At 37.2% G+C, this 22,810-nt stretch overlaps 1 long non-coding RNA gene across 1 annotated transcript in view; it reads left to right on the top strand.

Annotated features, from left to right (window-relative positions):
• Window positions 1-19,324: 19,324 nt before the first annotated feature.
• The window catches only part of LOC139046276 (uncharacterized), a 118,907-nt gene continuing 115,421 nt past the window's right edge, over window positions 19,325-22,810 (top strand). Inside the window, exon 1 of the long non-coding RNA XR_011506122.1 lies at window positions 19,325-19,437. This is a non-coding gene — a long non-coding RNA (uncharacterized lncRNA). The remainder of the gene's footprint in view (window positions 19,438-22,810) is intronic.

Below are 22,810 nucleotides of genomic sequence, written 5' to 3' on the forward strand. Positions count from 1 at the left end.
AATGGCAAGCTCTGAGCTAGGCTCTGTGGGGGAGACCGCAAGAAGCCCAAAGAAATGAGTTTTTCCTCTGCAGAGGGTTGCAGTGCATTAGGGTGTCAGTGACACAGCAAAGTGTTAGCAAACGTGGACTTTATAACTTCTTCTAAAGCAGAGTACACGGTATCAGAGGGGAAGTCACGGAGTAGTAATTGGTAGGCTGGGTGTAACACAAGACTAGAATGATATGTTTTTAAAAGAATCTTTAATATTTAAAAAATTTTGCAATATTTTAAATCTGTGAAGAAGCTCAGACAATAGTTTGATAGTCTTCTCTGTTATCACTGTGCGTATTTAACAAATGTTAATGTTTGGCTTTATTTTCTTCAAAATCTTGCTTCTCTCTGAGCATATGTTTTTGGTTCTTTGGTAAAAACAGGATCATACAGTATGTGATGACACCGTATGATCTCTTAGCCCCACGCCTGCTCTTTTTCAACTCTTTCCCGCCTTTGTGAATGCAGCACCTTCATCTACTAGATCCTAGTTATACAAGCAGAACACGGAATCAATTTTACCATCTCCTTTTTCCTCTCTCCCCATATCCAATCCACCCCAAGTCTTGATGATTTAATTGCCAAAATATCTCCCAGATTCAGCAAGTTATTTTCCACTGTACTATAAGTGTGATTATCAATAGTCAACTTACCATCGCCTTTCACCTGGATTTTACAATAACCCCCCCCAACTGGTCTAATTCCCGTCCATACTTCTCCCTTCAAACTTTTCTCCACACTGTAGCCGGAGAGATCTTTGTGAACCACACATTTGATCCTTAAACCATTCAATGGCTTCCTATTACACTTCAGATGAAGACAAAGATTTTTATTGCAGATTTTCAGGCCCTGCAACATCTTACTTTTTCAGCATCCTCTTGCATCACACTGTAGCTAAAGGCTGCTATGCATGGTCATGTATGTTGCCCACTGCACAACTCAGGAGGCACTTGACACATTTTAGTCCGTGTGAAGAAGCCCTCTAGCTTCTACAGTATCACAATTAACCACATCCATGTGAGGTAACACTGTTTCCCCACCCCTCTTTTTGCTGTCCTGGCCTTAATTTGTGTTCTCAAATATATCTTCCTTGGTGTACCATAAGGTCTTTTATTCTTGTTTTTTTTTCCTGAATGTTCTTCCATCCCTTCTTTACCAAGTTAACCACAATCCATCCTTCAAATCTCTATTTAGTCCTGGGACCTTCAATTGGGTCAAGTATCCTTATTACACTTAGTTATAGATCCATGTAGCTCTCCTTTATATCATGGAATTATTTGGCTATTCTTTGTCATTCTTACAAGAATGTGAAACGTGGGCAATATGTGTGATTTGCTCATCATCATATTACAAGTAGGTGGCATATAGAGGGAACCTGTTAAATATTATCAGTGGATGAACTTAGAATGTTTGGACTTCTTTTTTTTCACATATTAATGTATTATGTATACTCTTCACAGTATGCTTTGCTACTTGCATATTAGTTCAAAAATACACATATTCCATGGCTATCTGATCTCATCGATTGGGTGTATTCATTGTTTCCAATTTTCCATTATTGCTCATATGCCCTCATTTCCTCTTATTAGTCATCAAGCGGTTTGGAAGAGAGGAATATATTCTGGATTTATGGAAAGATAAGAGACATTTTCTTAGATGGCAAGAAAAGCATGTTGAAAGGCATAGTCAAGAGGTAGCAAGAGGTTAGCAAGGAGCTGGGCTTGGCAGAGTCAGAAGCAGCTTTGACGTGTAATCAGAAATAGGTTTCTTATGAAGAGGAAATAATGAGAAAAAGTACTATTAGCGGGAGCCTTGTAATTAGTAGTGAAGCATGTGGCTTCTGCCCTATTGATAAGTTCAACTAAATTGCTTGGTTTGGGATGAATATAAAGAGTACAGATGCTCCTGATTTAATTTTTTAAAAAAACAATATTTTAATCTTTTCCCCCCTAATTATATAATATCATCTTGCCTTTTCATCTCTAATTTCTTGTTATGTGCACTTTGGGGCTACAAACACATATTGAGAGCATCCAAAAAACAACTGTCACAGATATAGCCAACACAAAAGTGAAGTTTGGAATTCTATCAGCCAACCATCACACACCAACACTGTTATTAGTAAGTGAAACCCTCTTAATGTGGTGAAGATCAGAGTTCTATCAGCTGGTCAAAGAGAATTCAAAGTGTCAGGATTTAATGACCACCTACAAACTTTGGATTAATGAAAATAGAGAAAGCAAGACTCCCTGGTGTTTAGTGGGAAAATATCAGAAGAAAATTTATGCCTTTGTGAGCTGAAAGCTAATGGTGAAGGCTACGGGGGGCTGACTCAGGACAGGGAAGCAGTCTCTTGCCAGCAATTGTTTCATTCTTTTAAACATATCTGTTATCACAGGAAAGAGTACATTGAATAACAGCGGTAATTAAAAGAACATTCTTTTGCAGGGGTGTCTGAATAAATTTGGCTATATGTTCAAAAAAAAACTCAACTACAACTGCTTTAATCAATAAGGAAATTTATTATCTGACGTAACTGGAAATCCTAAGGTAGGATAGGCTACAGGGGATGTTTGCTCAGCGGCTCAGTGATATCATCCAGGATCCCTTTTCTTTCTGTCTCTCGGTTCCACCATTCCCATTGCAAAATCGTGGCAACAATTTGAGGCCTTACATCTAGGCAGGATAAGGAGAGACAACGTATCTTCCTACAGCAGTCAGTAAGTAGAGAGGGAGTTCTTCCTAGAGGCCCACCCAACAAATGCCTACTCATATCGGAAGAGAATTATATTACCAGCCTATTCTTGAGCCAATTATCAGAAAAGGGATGGGCTTACCACTATTACCTTAGAAGAATCATTAGAGGTGGAGTTGATATGGGGTAGCCAACCACAATAAGCAATATAGTGACAGCATATGCTATTAAGATGATGCAAAGATGTCAAGTTATTGGAATTCTGACTAATGAAGATGAATTGTGGTAGGGTTGATAAGAATTCATATATGTAGATTCCTTTGTTCAAAGAGAGGTGGCCTGAATTTTTATGACTTTTCATCATATAGACATTTTGGCAGTGTTATTTTAATTATTTCCAAACTTTCTTTCTCAAAGTTTGTTCCTTCAAACCTGATCTACTTTTAAATCACCGAGAAAAGAGATTCTCATTTATTTATTTATTTATTCTAGATTGGGGAGATGGAGTAATGTACCTGACAGAGAAAATTGTGTCTTCATAGAGTTTATACTTAGTGACAGGAGGTTGAAAATAAAAAGCAAAAAATATGTATCAAAAATATCATTTCAGGGGTCCAGCCCCGTGGCTGAGTGGTTAAGTTTGCACGCTCCACTGCGGCAGCCCGGGGTTTCACCTCTTTGAATCCTGGGTGCGGACACGGCACCGCTTGCCAGGCCATGCTGAGGTGGCATCCATATACCACAACTAGAAGGACCCACAACTAAGAATATACAACTGTGGACCTGGGGGCTTTGGGGAGAAAAAGGAAAAAAATAAAATCTAAAAAAAAATATCATTTCAAATATTGATAGTTATCTTTAAACAACAATGAAGAATCACCGTATGACACAAAGCACTCAAGTAAGTACTACTTCTGACAAACATTTTCGGTAATAGTACATGTCAATTGTAATTAAAATAAATGAAGACCTTGATCAACATTTGACTGATCAGACTTTGGCTGTGATTGGTCTTTGGCTGTGAAGAACTTGTGGCCCACCAGCATGCTCTGGCACTCGGATGGAGAACCAGGAGCTATGTGTCCTTGGGCTAATTATTTAACCTTTCTCTATGGTCCAGTTTCCTCATCTTTAAGGTAGGATAATACTACTTACTTAAAGGCATTTCTATGAGGATTAAATGAGATTGTACCTGTAAGGGGTTCAGAACAGTGCATGGCACGTGTAAGTAGAATATAAGTGTGTATAAAATAAAATTTAATAAAATAAATCCATCTTGTTAACCAGGAGGTGAGATGAGCCTCTGTCTTAATTTTCTTCTATTGTGTATGGGGATTAGAGTGTATTTAGTTCAATGTTCTCTTATTTATGGGAGGAAATGGAGCTGAAGAGAGGGTAGTATTTCAGCCAGAATTAGACCTAAGTTCTTTCTTGTGTCTATGTCTTGCTCTTCCTAGTATTTTATTCCGTGATTTCCATTCACACATGTTTTAGGTACATACATCCTCAGGAATACAGAACCCTGCCTCTGTCTGAGGGTCACTTCACAAAGAGCTGTAAATTCCTCTCTCCCGCTGTTGTAGGTACTACTTCACTTCTGCCCTGGGGTCTGGATATGGGGTTCATTTGTTAAGAAGTTGGTGTTTTTGGAGCCAAAATGCCACAATTACCTCGGTGAGCAGGTCACATAGTGTTGTTTTTGGTTAAAGTCCTAATTAGCCTTTTGTAGCTAACGAACTTGTGGGTTATAAATCTACTCATTATTATGAACGATAGGGCCAGTGCTTAAAATTTGCCAGTTTTGCACTAAGACATAATTATTTATGAAAAGGCGTCACCCCAGAAGTGGAAATCATAATAATTAGATTTAATCTTTCTGTGGCTTATGTACTTTTTTTTCCAGGAAAACAGATGTCCAGAGTGTGCTAATTACTAGTAGTGGAAAGTTTCCTATGCAGACAAATCAGGAATTCAGGAGGCTAACCCCTGGAACTTTTAGCCACCACTTAGCCACGTGCCTTTAGAAAAGAAGCAATCCCCAGAGGTTTGTCTGTGGATGACAGATTTGTACCACATGATGTCACCAGCTGAGGATCCTTAGGAGTTGTTTCTTCAGAAAGCAACGTATGTTTTTCAAAAATAGGTAAATATATATAACAAACTTGTTTCCAAAAGTTTATTAACTTGGTTAAAACTCAACCATGAATAATGTTCTATTGGGAAAAGAGTGTGGAAATTACCCCTTTTGGTCAGAACACTGAGCTTAGCTGTCAAGCATGTACTGGCCCAGGGATCCTACAGCTAGTGGCACATCACAAACCAAAACACAAGTACTCAAGTCCTCAGGCTAGATCAAAATTGTGTCTATTCAATTTTCTTGAATTAAATAGTACAGCTTGCATTCATTAAACTTAATGAAAAATTTAATTAAAAAATCCTATTATGAGATGGAAAGATATTGATGGTGGTCTCTGTGCCTGAAGATGGTGTCTGGATTTTAATACAATTAAATTAGAACTGGGGCAATCTTCAGAGACCATTAGTATAAATTAATTTGATCTAGATGCTGGACCCAACTTCTCGTTTTACATGAGGACACCAAGGTAGTGTGATAGGTTATGTGAGGGTACAATGCTAGGCAGCTTGTTAGTGGCAGAGCTGGAACTACGGCACAGGTCTCCTGGCTTCACTGCCCCTAAAGAAAGAAGTGTTCGATACATAGGTCTATCTGCTTCTCAATTACACTCCAATCTTTCGTCTTTGGCATCGGAGCTAAATGGGTATGAGTTTGCCTTCTGAGGGCTGACTGCTTACGTTCAAGTGCCCTCATTTATAGTCTACTTTACCTTGAGGGAGCAGCTCTCTGTTCCAGTGTTCTCAACTGAAAAACACTCAGGTTATTTCAGCGCCTGGTACACTGTATGAACTCAGGAAATGATGGCTATTATTTTGTAGTATTAGGTGGAAACACATCAATGTATAAAATAATATGGGTTATAAATGTACTAAGTTTCCAAGTGTCATACATAAATAAGCCCTTACATTAATTAGAGTCATCAAGATAAGCCAAAATAGGACATTAACCCAGTTTTATAAATAATAGCACCAAGACCCAGAATAATTATGCCACTTGCTGAAAGCCACACAGCTAGTCACCAATGGCAGCTTCCATAACTCAGATTGTTGGTACATTTGATTGTCATATTTTGCTTCTCTATTGATCTGGATTCCAGAGGCCAGTGATTGCCCTCTAAATTTTCTAATTGCAAACCTTTGAAAAGTTTTTTTCTTAAAAAGAAAGAGAAAATCATAATTGATTGACAGTAGTGCTAGGTGAGTAGTTTATCTGGGGGCCTTCAAAAAGACTAAGGTTGCGTTGCCACACAATGCAGAATGTCATTAAAATGCCTTGGTGGGTTCTAAAATTCAGAGGGGAGCACTTTATTTAGCCCTGGAACACACCTTGCCTGAGGGGTGGCAGGAGATAGGTATGAATTAAAAGGTCAATTGCCTGTACGTCCTGACTCAGGCAGCCCTTTAAGGCCCGCACCGACAGGGTTGCTCTCTAATAAAGATCACCCACAGAATGACACCATCTGGCAAATGTCAGAGGAGAAGGAACAGGAGAAACAGCTGCTGGCCTTCAGCTGCAGCCTTCTGCCTATGTTGCCAGGGACTTGAAAATGAATGGACAGGGAGGGTCCGTGTTTCCAGCTGAGTGAATCTGCTGTCATTCTCCAGCTCTGTCTTTTCTTAGATTTGCTATAGAAATACTACTCACCCCTTCAAAGATTCCTGGCATCCTCATGTATATTTTTGTCTGTAGATGTTACATTCATAGCTCTAACTCCAGATGTTCTGAAATTGAACTGCTGGTTTCTTCACCCCACTCCCTTTACTCCCCCAAACCAGATCATCTTCTGGGTTTTGTAGTTCAGCAAATGATACTCTAATTTATCAAGGTGGGCAAACCGGAAATGTATATGCTATCATTGCCAACTCCCTCTTCTTCCATCCATTATGACTCCTCAGACTGAGTCAGTTCCCTTATTTTATGCTCTCATTATACTGTGTGATTTTTCATTCATGGAATTTATTGATGTTTGTGATCATAGATTTATATTTGTGATTATTTCATAAACATATATATACACACATCACTTCATTGGCCTGCAAGCTCCATGAGAGTAGGGATCATGTCTGTGTTTGCTCATCAGTGCTTATATATTTGTCTTTGCTATAACTACAGTATTTATCACATAGTAAGGGCTCAAAAATTAATTGTTGAATGAATCTTCACTCTCCTTGCTACATTATTTTCAATGCCATGTCTTTAGAAAAGGAATTGCTAATAATGACAACTATCAAACAGGAATGGACCAACCTTGGAAATGGTGAGATCTCTGTCACTGGTTTTCTCCAACAGCTGGATGGTCTTCGGTCATCTTGAATTTAGAGAAGTTTGGATTAGGTGATCTTTAAGTCCAGCCCCAACACCATGGCTTATTATTCTGTTGTGGTCATTAAGGCCTTATAGATTGTATAGTGAGAGCTTTGCACTGGGGTGCTAGGAGACCTGCATTTCCGTCCAGGTCTCAGTGACCTTGAACTACTCATTTCTATTATCCACAATCCTGTTTCTTCATCTTTAAAGCGGGGTGCATTGGTAAAGACGTATTAAGTTATCCAGAAGTAACAAGTAACCCTATTAACTCAGCGGTTTGACCCAACAAAGTTAACTTTTCACTCATTTTGCATGTCCCATGTGGGTGGGCAGAGGGCTCTGTTCCACATGGTCACTTAGGGACTGGAAAATGAAAGTTTCTCTCTTTTGGAGTTGAACTATTGTGAACATGAGTCTCCCTCATTTGCCATCTTGTCTCATCATTAGAAGAGAGAGACTGGAGAAGCGTGCATATGCTTTTTATTGCCTTATTGATATATATCATTGACATATATCACTTCTGCTCACATTTCACTGGCAAGAAACAATAAAAGAAACTGTAAGAGAGTTGAGAAATGCAGGGGGAGCAAATGGAATATTTGGTGAGTATGACTGTGTCTTCCACATGAGGGGATGTTGATGTTTTGCTTGTTTTCTTAGCCAGTAGAAATATTTCTTGTAATGAAATATATGAGTATATAAAACAAATAAGAGTGAAACTCCACTAATGGAAGCACGGCTGGAGAGGCCTGGGACTATTCTTCATAACAACCATGCCATTTAATTATAGCCAAGGCACCTCAATGGACCAGCTAGGGCTCCATTGTGCGTAGTGTGAAAACCACGTGGCTGGATTATCTCTCAGGTCAATTCTAATTTTTTAAATTTTATTTGTAAGTGATGAGTTCTTTGAATTTACTAAGCAACTGTATATATGTTAAAAGCCTTTTGCCAATTCTTAATGACTTTTCATAACACTTTTTTAATTGAAAACATTATATGCTGCTACTAAAACAGAAAAACAATCCACTCATAATCACTAACAAAATTAGTTTTTATTTGCCTTTAGGTCTTGTCCTTCTTCATATGTATATATTTTGCATAGTTGCAGTTTTGTGCAATTTTGTGTTTTTATTTCACATTTTATCATACATTTTTTCAATTCTGTTTGGCCTTTGTAATGATTATTTTTATAAATGGAATATTAACTAGAGCAACCCTAAATAAAATAATGTAAGTCTTTAACTCAGTATTTGGAAATGAGTTATTTCTCATAAAAAAGGCAATAATGATTAATAATAATAGCAGGTTAAATTTTTTATTCTTATTTTTTTTGTGAGGAAGATTTGCTCTGAGAAAACATCCATTGCCAATCTTCCTCTTTTTGCTTGCGGAAGATTGTCACTGAACTAACGTCTGTGCCAGTCTTTCTTTACTTTATGTGGGATGCTGCCACAGCATGGCTTGATGGGCAGTGCTAGATCCGTGCCCAGGATCTGAACCTGTGAACCCTGGGCCACCAAAGCAGGGTATGCGAACTTAACCACTATGCCACTGGGTTGGCCCCACAGGTTGAATTTTTAAAAGGAAATTAGAAAAGAAATTAATAAATTAAAAGAGATTTTCCTGAAGGAAAATTAGTCAGCTGAGTAGCAGACTCTGTATGAACCAAACATATCTGAGCTAAAGACAGAATGACGTTACTATATTGCTGAGAGTGAACTAAGCATCGTGCATTCTCTAAGCACTTTCCATGAAGTGTCTCACTTAATCCTCTCAACAACCTATGAGAAATAGATAAAATTATTTTACAAATCATTTTACAGAGGAGAAAACTGAAGCTCAGGTTGTTTAGCAGTATGTCCAGTTAGCTGACTAGATAGTGCCTTATCCTGGACTCAAATCCTGGTCTGTCTCCCAAACCTAGACCCTGGCTTCCCATTGAATGAGGGGATGCTTAAAGGCAACTGTCTATGTGAGGGCAAATTGGTCAAGAGGTATTGCAATTCTCTTGCCAGCCTTACCCAATCCCACTGTTTGTTTTTCTTTTCAAATTATCAGCATTTAAAAATTGCATTGAAATTTAGTTTGAAGATATAAAATATAAATAAAATGTTAAGGAAAGCTTTTAATGGCATTATACTTTAATATGGGTCTATGGTTCATTTTGCCATAGAATTAATGAAAATACACAAATGATAAATTACTTTATGGGTTAATACTAATTCTGTCTCTTGACCCAGTAAAAAAAAATCTAATAGATTATATAAATCAACCGAGCAAGAAAACAACTTATTTAAATTTCCTTCAAGCCACTGAACACAATAGTAATGACTCTAAATAGTGTTGCGGAAGATAGGTTATAAACAAATATTGATTATGAGTTATTCAAATATTAACAAAGTCTATGCTAAAGAAACTTGACCTTTATGTAGTATTAACAAATGCATGTAGGAGTGAAGACTGTAAAAGCAAATGTCCATTTTCTTTTTAATGATACATTTATCTTCATGCCACAACTTGAGAACATTCTATTTTAAAAGCTATAGCACGATACAATAATACACTGCTTAACAACAGGGCCGTGTCCTGAAAAATACATCTTTAGGCGATTTCATTGTTATGCAAACATCATAGAGTGTACGTACACAAACCTAGATGGTATAGCATATTACACACCTATGCTATATGGTACTAATCTTATGGGACAACAATTATATATGCGGTCTGTTGTTGACCGAAACATCGTTATATGGCGCATGACTGTACTGGTCTTGTCGATAACATTCATCTCCTACAGTAGAGATCACAAATTTTGTCCCTAAGTCTAGACATGGACCACAGACAAGTTTTGTCTGGCCTAAGTAGTGTTAATAACTATTTGTCAACATTTTAAATTTGGGATTTGGTGGGCAGAATAGTGGCTCCCAAAAGATGTCCATTCCCTAATCCTTAGAATCCAAGAATATGTTTCATGACACAGCACAAAGGCCTTTGCAGATATAATTAAGTTTATGGAACAAATGTTCAAATAAGGAGATTACCCTGGATTATCCAGGTGGGCCCCGTCTAATCACATGAACCCTTAAAAACAAAGAACTTTCTCCACCTGGAAAGCAGAGAGGTGTGGCACTAGGGAACATCTGAGATAGTCAAAGCTTTAGAGACTCACCTCCACATGGAAAGCATAAGAAGAAATGTGGGCAGCCTCTTGTGGCAAAGACCATCCCCAGCAAGGAAACAGGGACTTCGGGGCTACAGCTGCGAGCAATTGAATTTCGCAAATTTGGATGAGCCTGGTAGCCGGGTCATCCCAAGAACCTCTAGAAAGGAAGGTAACTCACTGACCCCTTGATTTCAATCTCGAGAGACCCTAAGCAGAGGACCCAGTTGAGTCACATCGTAACTGGATTTCTGACCTATGGAACTGTGAGATGAAAAGAGTGTCGTTTTCAGCTCCTAAATTTGTGGCAACTTTTTAATGACAGCAAAAGGAAACTAATACTGAGATGTTTCACATAGAAAACTTCACGTTTCTGAGCACAGTTTTTGTTTGGCCACACTGGACTGGAGTTGACTCGTAGATGCTCCATTTGGTTTAACACTGTGACTCTTATTTATACAAGTTACCACCTGGCCTACTTTACTCATTTGCATAACCTAACTGCCCTATTAGCATTTGCGTTTTCAACCACTGATCTGAAAGTTAAAAGGGACAGAACTAGATAAGAATATCCACGGTCAGATTGGGGATTTTCCCATTCCTCTTCCAATGACCTCAACTTCAGCTTTCCCAATTTTTGCCTAATGTGTCATTTCACACTAGATTCCTTTCTGTATTCACTTCCACCTCTCTCTGTTTCTTTATTTTTAATAGAGCTTAGTGGACCCAACAGAGTAGGTTGCTGTAGAAACACAATCCTTCCTTTTCCCAAATGTTTTTTCAGGAATAAATGTCACCAGGCAATTCTTTTATCAAATTTCTCTCATAGCCTCAGTTACTATGGAGTTTCCCTCTTTCATTTATTGAACTATGTTGGACAAATGTTTCTACTGCAGAATCCAATAAAAGCAGTGCTCCAATATTTTATATTTAATCACAGTTGCCATATATAAGGTCAGGGCACTAGATTATGTAGGAAGAGTAAATAAATACATCTTGTTCTTGGTGTGGAATTATTTTGTACTAGAAAGAAACAAGTCTAAATAGTGAACCAAACATCTGCCTGGGCAATTGTTAGAGGGATGCTGAGCCCTAAATCTTTGGTACTTCTTGTTCCAGTGATTGGAAATATCAATAAAACTTAATGATCACCTACATGTTTTCATAGTACCCTATATATCTCCCTATTTTATCACTTTTAACAGCTGAAATTTAACATTTATTTGTTTAGTTATTCGACTAGTCTCTCTCCCACTACACATTTAAGCCTTCTGATGGCAAAGTCTCTATATCTTGATCACCATTTTATACTAAGACTATAGCATGGTGCCTATATTATTATAAGCTCTTAATAATTCTTTGTTGGATGAAAGATATATGTGTTAGTTATCATTTGTGTGGATAGAATTGTGTGGACAATATCTAATTTTGAATCAGAATGTGACAAAGCATTTAAGTCTAAGCACGATTTAGAGAAACCATTTATTTAAGAAGTTGAAAGAATTCATCTTGTCACAGATATCCACACTAGGGTAATGCTCAGAGAACTGGGTCTGTTCCATATCCTGTTAAATAGCAGCCTGAGAGTGTCACATATAGGATGCCAGAAAAGTCAAGGAATAAGAGTAATTAATGATGGACTATTAACCCTCTTGTGGGTGCCAAGCACCCAAGTCTCTAAGCCTTGCTCCTCACAATCTTCAAGTAGCCATTTTGACTGGCAATTTGGACTCATCAGATCTTTCTAGCTACTGCTTGCAAAAATTTTGGACCTTCTTCCAGCCTCAGTGTATCTCTGACATCTTAATTTCTATGTGCCTTGAATCTTGATGATTTCACATTTTATTTACAATCAGTTTCATGGGTTGCAGTTTCATTTCTGATCTTCCATACTGGATGTTGCCCATGATCACATGTATCATTTCATTTCTCCACAGAGTAGAGACATGCCTGTAGCTTGAGACAGATGCTTTTCCTCTAAGAAGAGTTCTCAAAGTTAATCCTAAAAGAAGAGGTCAGTTTCTGGGGACTGGAGAACTGCTAATGCCAACATTTTCCAGGATGGAAAGCACAACTGAAAAAATTTCACAGAAGTAATTTTCTCTTAAAAATTATTTTTCAAAAATTGATACATTTACTTTCTATTTAAAAAAATGTGTATTTATTATAAAATTTACATAATGGAGATCACAGAAAATGAAAACTACTCCTTTTCCTCTACTCCTTATTTCTGCTTCTCGGATTGAACTACTGTTGGTATTTGGCAAATCTCAAGCCTATCTTTCTGACGCAGGCTCTGAACTTGATCTGACCCAGGCTAGAGTTCAAGCTCATCCATTGCCTTTCTGAGTGAAGTTAGGCAAGTCATTTAGTCTTTCTGAGCTTTAGTTTCTTCATTTATAAGATAAAGTTTCTCATGGTACCTACTTAGTAGACTTAGTATAAGGATCCAGTGCAGTAATGCACATAACATGCTTAGCAAACACAGAGCAACTGATATTATTGCAGTATTGCTATTCACTTTCTTTACAATATTTTACTAAAAATATATTAAGGGATATCTTTCCAAGTCAATATATAAACACTAAAGTTATCTTTTTAAGTGACCTCAGAATATTCTAATAGATGGTTATACCATGACTTCCCTAGTATTGAAAGTTCCTCTTAATTTTAATCTATCTTTCTATTTAAGTTGCTTGACTATTTCTTATACATATAAGATTAAGATCATTTAGAAATCTCACTAGACCAGCCCTCAGAACTTATCTACTGCCAATCATTGACTAGGATGTCTACCACTTACCTGATTGAATGTGATCAACTGTGATTCCGATTTAGATGATACCTTGTTGAACACTAATGCCACCTCAGGGATATAAATGCCTATCAATAAGCCCATTTGGGTACTAACAAGTATGAAGTCTGAAGGGGAGAGAATTATTAACTGTCTTAATTAAACATTTAATCTTTTGCATGTTATTTGAAATAGTGGTCTAGCAGTTAAGCTTCAGCGCTCTCACCATCCTCAGCCTGGGTTTGTTTCCAGTCAGGGAACCACACCACCCTCTGTTTGTTGTCATACTTTGGTGGCTGCATGTTGCTATCATACTGAAAGCTATGCCACTGGTATTTCAAATACCAACAGGGTCATCAATGGTGGACAGGTTTCAGCAGAGCTTCCAGACTAAGACAGACTAGGAAGAAGGACCTGGCCACTCACTTCCAACAAAATTGGCCATGAAAACCCTGTGAATAGCAGCAGAACATAGTCTGATATAGCACCAGAAGGGGAGAGGATGGTGCCAAAAAATGGGGCAGGGTTCTGGTCTACAGTACACAGGGTCACTAGGACTCAGAATCGACTGGAGGGCGCTGAAAACATCATTTGGTATTATTGCCTGAGAAAAGAGTAAGCAGTTTGCATCATCTGCTTCTCTAAATATTAGAGTTACCGTAAAAAACTTCATGGTAAATTCACATCCAGTTTCTCGAGTAATCACTGATACAGGTTATCCATCCAGCTGAATAGTTTACAATTAATATACATCATTTTATTCATACTTGAGCCATAAATTTTACTTTTTATAAAAATCAATGGAAAGTAAGAGCTGATGGTGGCACATTTCTGGTTGGTTACATTAGGCCCTAGGTAGTGACGTAATCATTGATTCAAAGAGTAGAAAGCTTCTGGAATCTGTATAGGTGAAACTTCCCTGACATACCTCTTTGCCTAATGTCAGTAAGTAAATAAACTTATAGGCGACAAATTGTACGAATTTGTACAAATAAATGTATAGGCAAGCAATGATGAGAGAAGAGTGAATGGAATTTTAAGTGAAGGAAGCTGTAATTTGTCAAAATAGCAGAATAGCAGCATTTTTGTCACCAATAGTAGAATCTTGCCTGCCTACTAGTCTTTTCTTTCTCATATGCCTGCCTAATCTATTCGTGAGATTTCTAGGGACCTTAGTTCACTTTTATTATAGAGATTTAAAAAGGTGACTGAAACTTCACTGATAAAGATTAGAGAATGAAGGAGTTGGCTGGGTGGTGTAGTGGTTAAGTTCATGCACTCTGTTTTGGTGGCCTGAGGTTTGCAGCTTCGGATCCTGGGTGCAGGCCTAGCACCACTCATCAGGACACACTGTGGTGGCATCCCACATAAAACAGAGGAAGATTAGCACAGATGTTAGCTCAGTGACGATCTTCCTCAAGCAAAAAGAAGAAGATTGGCAACAGATGTTAGCTCAGGGCCAATCTTCCTCACACACACACACACACACACAAAGATTAGAGAATGAGTAATTTTCATCTCGAGAGCACATTATAGATCTCAGCCCCTAAGTCTATCCTAATTTTAACATTTAAAGTTGATTTTTGGATAGAGCAGTGGTTCTAATTAGACAAATAAAAAAGATAGTATCTTAAAGCTTAACACAAAATCACAATTCTGGATGAAATGCCAATTTGGATGAAAGGAAAATTGTTTTCAATGGTCAATGAAATCCCAAGAGTCGGAGTACTGAGGAAAATACTACAGATTCGTAATGGCTCATTGGCCCTAGGCCTCTTGCCACTAATGGATTCCTGGTGTGTGGCCAAATGAATACAGCTTGACTTTCCTCTTGTTCTCTTCCTAAGAAGCCATCTGCAACCCTTTCACAGAAAATGCTTCCTGGTGTCAAAAATATTACTCCAGGCTTCCTAATATAGAAAAGATTGCTACAGAATGTAGGGAAAGATCAAAAGAATTATAGAAAAAGCCCAACTTTGGCTAACTTAGAGTCTTTAAACTTCCTTGTTTTAGAATTTCTTTGTCCAGCCACTCCAAGCAAAATTGTTCCTAGTCTAGGCTTTCCTAGGGTTCTATATCCTTTCTAGTTCTTGGCTTCTAGTCCTGGTTCAGACTATGTTCTTCTCCCACAGGCAATGTTCTAATGGATAAAAATCGTGGACCTAACATTTAATTCATTTAACACATACAGCCTGAATACCTACTACATACCAGACACTCCTCTAGGTGTTTGGGAATAAAACAGAATAAAGATCAATATCTTCTTGAAGTTTACATTCTAGTAAGGGAATAGAGATAATAAACAATAAGTACAATAAATAAATTATACAGCATGTTGGAAGGTGATAAGTATCATGGAGAAGAAAAGGAAAAAGTAGAGCAGGAAATGGGGATTGAGAGTATGAAGGGCAGCTTGCAGCTTCGAAGTGGTGGTTGGGATGGTCCTCTTCACGAAGGTGACAAATGAGCAAAGATGGGAAGAAGGTGGGGGTTAGTTTTGTGAATATCAGGGGAAGAGCATTCCAGGCAGAAGAAACAGCTGATAGGAAGATTTTCAGATGGGAGTGTGCCTGCAGTATTCAAGGAACAGCAAGGGGATCACTGTAGCTGGTGGGGAGTGAGAGAGGAGGAGAGAGAAGGAGGTGAAGTCAGAGCCTGGTGGGGCTGCTGTGGCTTGGAAGAGCTTATAGGAGAGTGGATCACAGAAGGCTTTGAAGCTCCCTTTAAGGAGTTTGGCTTTGACTCTGAGTGAGGAGGAGCCATGGCAGGATTTTGAGCAGAGGAGTGCCAGGATCTGACTCATGTTTTAAAGGGATAACTCTGGCTGCTGTATTGAGAATATTTCCTACCTTGTATTGTATTCAGTTTTATGCCACATTCTAGAATCTAATTTTTTTGTAAATATCTATGATCAAGTTTATCTCTGGATCCTTCACGATAAATGGTTAAAACTGTGTTGACTTCTTTCTGTTTTAAAATAGTGAAGTTACTCAGAACAATGATAGATAGAAGGCTTTCTCCTCCCCAAATCCAAATATAATTTGACTAATTTAAGAAACACTCTCTGACCGCTTACTATCATTCATATTTGAAATGCTTCAGGCAAGTTTTGCAGATTCTACTCTGCTTTTTACAGTTCATAATCAGCTCCAACTTAGACTACAGGAGTTAATTAATTCTTAACATTAATTCTTAACATTTTCTGCAATTTACTCTGAGTACTAGTTTTAATTGGTAGATTTTCTTTTAAACGTTAATTTTTTTTTTTTTTTAGGAGAACTCATGCAACAGAATTTTATGTGATGCCATCTGCTCTTAATTCAGGTGAAAGTGTTACAGAAAGCTGATCACCTGGTTTGAAACTCTACCACAAAGAAAATATTGATTAAGCAAAAGTAAACAGATTTATTCACAGGTACCTTATTTTGATCAGTGGTTTTCGCTTTTTTTCCACATTTCCTTTTGATTTGCAGCAGGAGTCACACAAAAACTGACCCACTGAGAATATAAGATTGTCTAAAATTGGATTATAATTTATAAACGCAACTTTATACAAAGCCTTATTTAATAAAGTTTCTATTGCTGGAAACATTATTCTGTTGTCTAAAATTGGATTATGGTAACTTATAAATGCAGATACAATTTTATTCAAAGCATTATTTAATAAAGTTTCTATTGCTGGAAACACTATTCTGTTGAGTTACATCAAATCACATAAGATTCAAATTAAAGCAAGTTTAATTTGATTGTCTCCCTAGAAAACTGATTTTTATCCTAAAGAAGTAAATTACATAGGATGTTAGCAGCTAAGTGCTGTGGGATGTTAATGGTATATGTTCCTACGTATGCCATTAATTCCACATATATTTGTGTTCAAAGTATCCAATAGTATTCTCAGAGCTTTCACAGTTCAGTAGGTGACCTTTATCGGCAACTCTGAACTCCAGTAAACTTATTAAAAAAAAAAGAAGAAAACATCAAGGACCATTGAGGATACTAATGTGGATTCTTCAAAATTTTTAAGTATAAAATATGGTCTAATATCTAGATGAAATAGTTTTAAGAAACTGCTGAGTTGTGAGAAATAAAAATACAAGTTTAAATCAGCAACGTGATAAGAAAACACGTGAACAGCAGTTTCTTAGTTATTGCATTTGCCCTGCTTTGTGGAATAAATTTGGCAAAGAAGAAAGTGGAGAAAATGACTGTAATTTCATCATTGGTTTTTGTGAGAAAACTTGACATCTCCTGATGGGAAAATTTCCCGATACGCAATGTATTTATTTTACAAATATTTACCATGTGCTGATCATATTCCAGACCCTGTATTAAGTACTTGGGAGACAATGCTGAATGAGATATTTGTTCCCCACCTTCAGGGTTTCAATAATCTGGAGGGAAATAAAAATGAAAAATAAACAGATGAATGAGTTAAGTAACTGCACATTCTAGTAAGAGCCATGAAGGAAACAAATAAGGGACTTTGGTAATAATTAAGGGAGGCTATTTTTGGTAGGGTGGTAAGGGAAAGCTACTCTGTCTTGCTGGTGTCAAACTGAACCCTAAAAGAGAATGTACTGGCCACATGAAGGGGAGTGGGCTGAGCTAAGGTATGAGGGGATAAAGGGAAAAGCATGCCAGGCCGAGGGAGTGGAGACAGCCTGCACAAAACCCTGGAGGGGACAATGAGATTGGTCTATTCCAGGTTTTGGGGCTCCTAGAGGGAGGTGATCAAGGAGTAGAGCCATCTAGGATGAAGATGCAGAGAGGCTCATGCTAAATCATAAAGGGTTTTGCAGAGTGGGATAAACAGTGTGCGCTGGGAATGCACTGGAGGATTTAGTCATAATAATGAAAATCTTATTTATATTTTTTAAAGTTTATTCTGTCAGAGAGAGATTAGATTGTGGTTAGGGTAAAGAAAGACTGAGAGCTGTCTATTGGAGCAGTCCAGGCAAGATGTGACAGTGACTTTGACTCGAGGATAGCGGTGATGGGGGAAAGTGAAGGCAGTCAAGACATTTTAGAGGTAGACTATTACAGATTGGATTTTGGGAGTAGAAAAAAAAAGAGGAATCAAGAATTTCTGGTTTGAGCACTTGGGTGAATTGTGACACTAGAAGAATAAATTTGAGAGGACAAATCAAGTCACCGCGATTTTGGACATGTTTAGGTTGACAAGGCTGTGGAACATCTAAGTGAAAACACTTAGATCTGAACTTCAGAAGAAAAGTCTGGGCCAGATTTGAAAGTGTTAGATTAAAAAGAAATGGCTGGCTCAGTGGAGCACTGTTTTTGTCAGCTCAGGCTGCCTTAACAAAATACGATAGACCACAGGCTTAAACAAGAAACGTTTGTTTCTTAGAGTTCTGGAGCCTGGTAAGACCAAGATCAAGGTGCTGGCTGATTCGGTTCTTTGTAGGAGCTCTCTTGCAGACAGCTGCCTTCTTGCTGTATCTTCCTATGGTGGGGAGAGAGATCGCCTCTCTGGTGTCTCTTCTTATACCGGCATTAATCCCATTGTGAGGGCTCCACCCTCATGACCTTATTACCTCCCAAAGATCCCACACCAAATACCGTCACATTGGGGACTGGGGCTTCAACATATGAATTTTAGGGGACACAAACATTCAGACCACAGCAAGGGCTAAGTTGAAATTTACTTACAGAGATTTGCCCCCTGGGGTGCTTTCCAGCTCTGTCATGTAACGAGTCCTTCTTGGGGTTCCAGCTTCACACTCCAGCCTCTCTCTAGGGATCATAGGACACCCCCCCACCATTCACCTTTGAAGCTGTGACAGCTTCAGACCCATACTCTTTCCTTTTACTATAATATTTAATTTTCTTCTTTCTTTAGATAGTAGTTGTGTTGAAATGTCATACCATTTTCCTACAATATAATAAAATTGTGGAAAGGTCTTTAGAGAATATTTATTGTAATAACATCCCTTCTCTCTGACCACCACTTGTACCTGTTTATAGATAAGAAAACAACCAAAGAACAAGTAAAGGATTATATTAAAATGAAACTGAGATAATCTAAAACATTTGATTTTCTAAACTCTGCTATAAATTAAATTCCTCTTAACCTCTGTATAAGTAAAGGATGCTTTCAGAACTTAAATAAATCATAATATTTTACAGCTGAAGTGCTTTAGGGATCAATGAGGCCCAAAGGTATTATGTATCTTCCCCAAGGTCATGAAACTTGCTGGAAGAATAGCCCAGGCTGGACACGTGTTTCTGTCAAGTTCACCGTAGAGCTTTCCTCACCAGCCTTCTGAAGGAGTAAGCATTGAGCAGCACGAGGTAACTTTTGTAATACTACTCTGTGTATAAATTACTGATGATTCCTTGTCAGATGTTTAGTCCTTTTTCATCAACACTTTCAGAATATTAATTTTCTTTTCTGCCAGTGTCTTGATAGGAAGAAGATTTTCAGAGTTTATATGGAATAAAAAGCTTTTTCTGCTGAAACATATCAAACTTCCATGCATTTCTTTTGTCAAAATAATTTTGGGCTTATTTTCTGAACACTTTTTCTGTGGCTGGCTTGGATAACAAAAGCAATAAACACAAGCTGCTTCCCAAAGCGCTCTTCATAATGGTGAGAGAACATACAGAGAAGAATGTGAAAGGGTTTTGTCAGTTATTAAACTCTTTGAGACAGATTATAGGTAGTAGGGTAGATCAGAGAAGAGGTAAATTAATATGAACAATTAAGGCATCAGAGAGAAATCAGAACTGAAAAGGGTTAAGAATGGTACTTTTGGATACAAGGGGATGATTCTTATAAATTTAGGTTTACAGATTTAATTTTCATGATTTTTATTAATCTTTAAATGATTGGTTCAGTATGTTGCATACCTACCTATCACATTTCAGTGATTCTCTGTGGTTTAAATATGATCAGACTCCATATTTAGTTAATACAGCTCAGCTCACTCATCAAAAATTACTTGGAATGAAAATGGGTAATTTTAATATTATCAAACCTAAAATTAAAAAATTGAAAGTTTTTAATGTCACATGTAATTAAGCAGCTTTCTCATTAATCTTTAAATATTATGAATCCCTATTTAATCTAAACCTGGTCTGATTTTGAAGCTACAGTCCTGTGGGGCTCTCTGCCCCTTTCCAGAATTCAGCCTATATGTCGCTTCTTTCCACTTTTAGAAGGACGATTGGGTATAATGGAAAACGTGCTAGTTAGAAACACATAGGTTTTAATTGAAGTGAAATCTCTATGTTGCTATGCGATTGTGGGTAAATCTTTTAGCCTCTTATATCATTTGATAAAATGAGACGTTATACTCAATATTCCTTAAGAACATTTCCATGTCTGAAGATCCATAAATATGATAGTATGTCTCTTTCCATCTGCATAACTCTGTAGTTGTAGTTGCTTAATTTAAAAAACAAAAGAAAAAATATATTTGAGCTCTAATCTTTTCTCTCTTATAGGAATTTGACTATTAGCTGTAAGAAATGGTTCCCTAGCAACAGTTCAGCCCATCTAAGAATTTCAAACAACTTTAGAAGATGGAGCATATACATTTCCACAAAACAAAACATCCAAAGACAACACAGTATTTTATAAACGTCAGTTTCCTAGTTTTGATAATGTATTACGGTTAGGTAAGATGTTCACACTGGGGGCAGCTGAGTGAAAGTTACATGGGTAATATGGGAAGGTTATATGGGAACTCTCTGTACTGTATTTGCAACTTGTACTGAGTCTAAAATTATTCCAAAATAAAAGGTTCTTTTTTTCCTAAAATAACTTGACTGCCAGATCGAGGAATTTAACTTTAAAATTACCTTCAATAAACTTGACTAGAATTAATTTAATTCCTCTACCTTCTATATCCTTTTAGTTATTTTATACCCATTACATTTTTAGAACAGGAGACATTAAAACTGAATGACTAGGATACAAAACAGATCTGCTCACTTTCTCCTGTTCCCAAGTGCTTGTTGGACATATTACTATGTGGTAGTACGCAATAATGAGACGAGCAAAGATTTTGGAAGCAGATGGTTTAGGATAAACCAGTGATTTGACTGTGACTCAGTTTCTCCATTTAGAAAAGTGGCTTTAACAACAATACCCATCGCACAGGGCTTTCTGTGTGAATTAAATGAGACCCTACATATAAAATCCCCTAGGAAATTCTTTGGCATTTAGTTAGCTCATTTTATAGCAAAGCAGGAAATGTGGTGAATTTAAAGCAACAAAGCATGAGGCTTTCGCTCCCAGGGTTTTTAACCCGGCTGGGAACCAGACTAAATTACACCATGCATTTAAGTGCTAATCCTTATGCTGTTCTCTAATGATGACCGTAACAGGGATAAAGAAAGAGGAAACCAGTGCAGCTAGAGTGATCAGAGAAGGTATTAGGGAAGAAATGGATTCAGCAAATGTTATGTATTCTTGACAACAAAACAGATCTCAGTCAGTTACTTAAATCTTGCCGTTATCCTAATCTATAGAGATAATATCTTTCGTAAAGTACCTTAAAGGTTCAGATTAAGTCCCTCTATATAAAAAGCACTATTATTGTATCCACAAACTGTAGCTAAATCCCAAGAATTTGAATGACTACTCCTGCTAGAGACTCCAAGGTTAGGAGCAGGGACTTAGAATGAATGATAATGAAAGCTATAATAAATCCCGAAGACAGAGATCCATATTTTGAGCAGTCATAGTATTTTCCTAACAGCAGAATATTTATTTATAAAATTATTTTTGGTGAAGGAAAGTTGATTTGTCTTGCTCTGCTTGTGTGGTTCTTATATCATTCTTTGAATTTGTAGCTTATAAAAAATTTACTTTCAATCCGTTCTTTTGCCTTTGATAGTTTTTAGGTGGCTGTAATTCTTTTTAGACTTTTATCTTCATCATGTGGCTCTTGTGCAACACACATTTTACTTAACCATTATTTTTGCAAGTAAACATTCAATTTCATGTAGGTAAACAGGTAGTGATTGTAGTATTAAAACTGCTTGGGATGGATCCAAGAATCCCTGCTTTTTGTTTTTCCTATCTAAACTACTCAAAGCAAAAAATGAAGCCAGGTTTGGGCCTATAAAGGGAGATGAAGTAATTCACCCCGTGTAGCTGTGAGTTCAAATAATGACGATGCGCATTCACAAATAAGGTTATCAGTTACATCTGCTCACTGCTAGAATAATAATCTCCAGATCTATGAAAAATGTAACTCAAGCAAGATCTTTTCAGGAAACATGAATGGATAATTTACAATAGCAATAAAATAATTTTCGGTGGTATGAATTTGCTTCTGCTGTGCTATGGTGCTTCCACTGATATCCTTTCATTCTCAGATTACTATACTGAACATTTCTACAGATGCATCTCAATAGCTATATTTTTATTGAATTCCTTTTATTTTTCAGACACTGATACGTACTTTATATGCTTACTCAGGGTCAAACAACCAATAAGTAATTGAACTGGGAAATTTGTTTTAATTCATAAATTATAAACCTATGCTGATTATTTTTCTAGTTCTTCAAAGACAAATAGCTAAAGAGTTATATTTTCTGCAGGACCAAAACCTAATCTTTTCGGATGCACAGTTTATAAGTATTCATATTTTTAAGGTATCTTTGAAAATACATTATAAAAAATATGTAATTTCAATCACATTTATTAAAGAGA

This window comes from Equus asinus, chromosome 9, assembly GCF_041296235.1.
Source record: "Equus asinus isolate D_3611 breed Donkey chromosome 9, EquAss-T2T_v2, whole genome shotgun sequence".
NCBI lineage: Eukaryota > Metazoa > Chordata > Mammalia > Perissodactyla > Equidae > Equus > Equus asinus.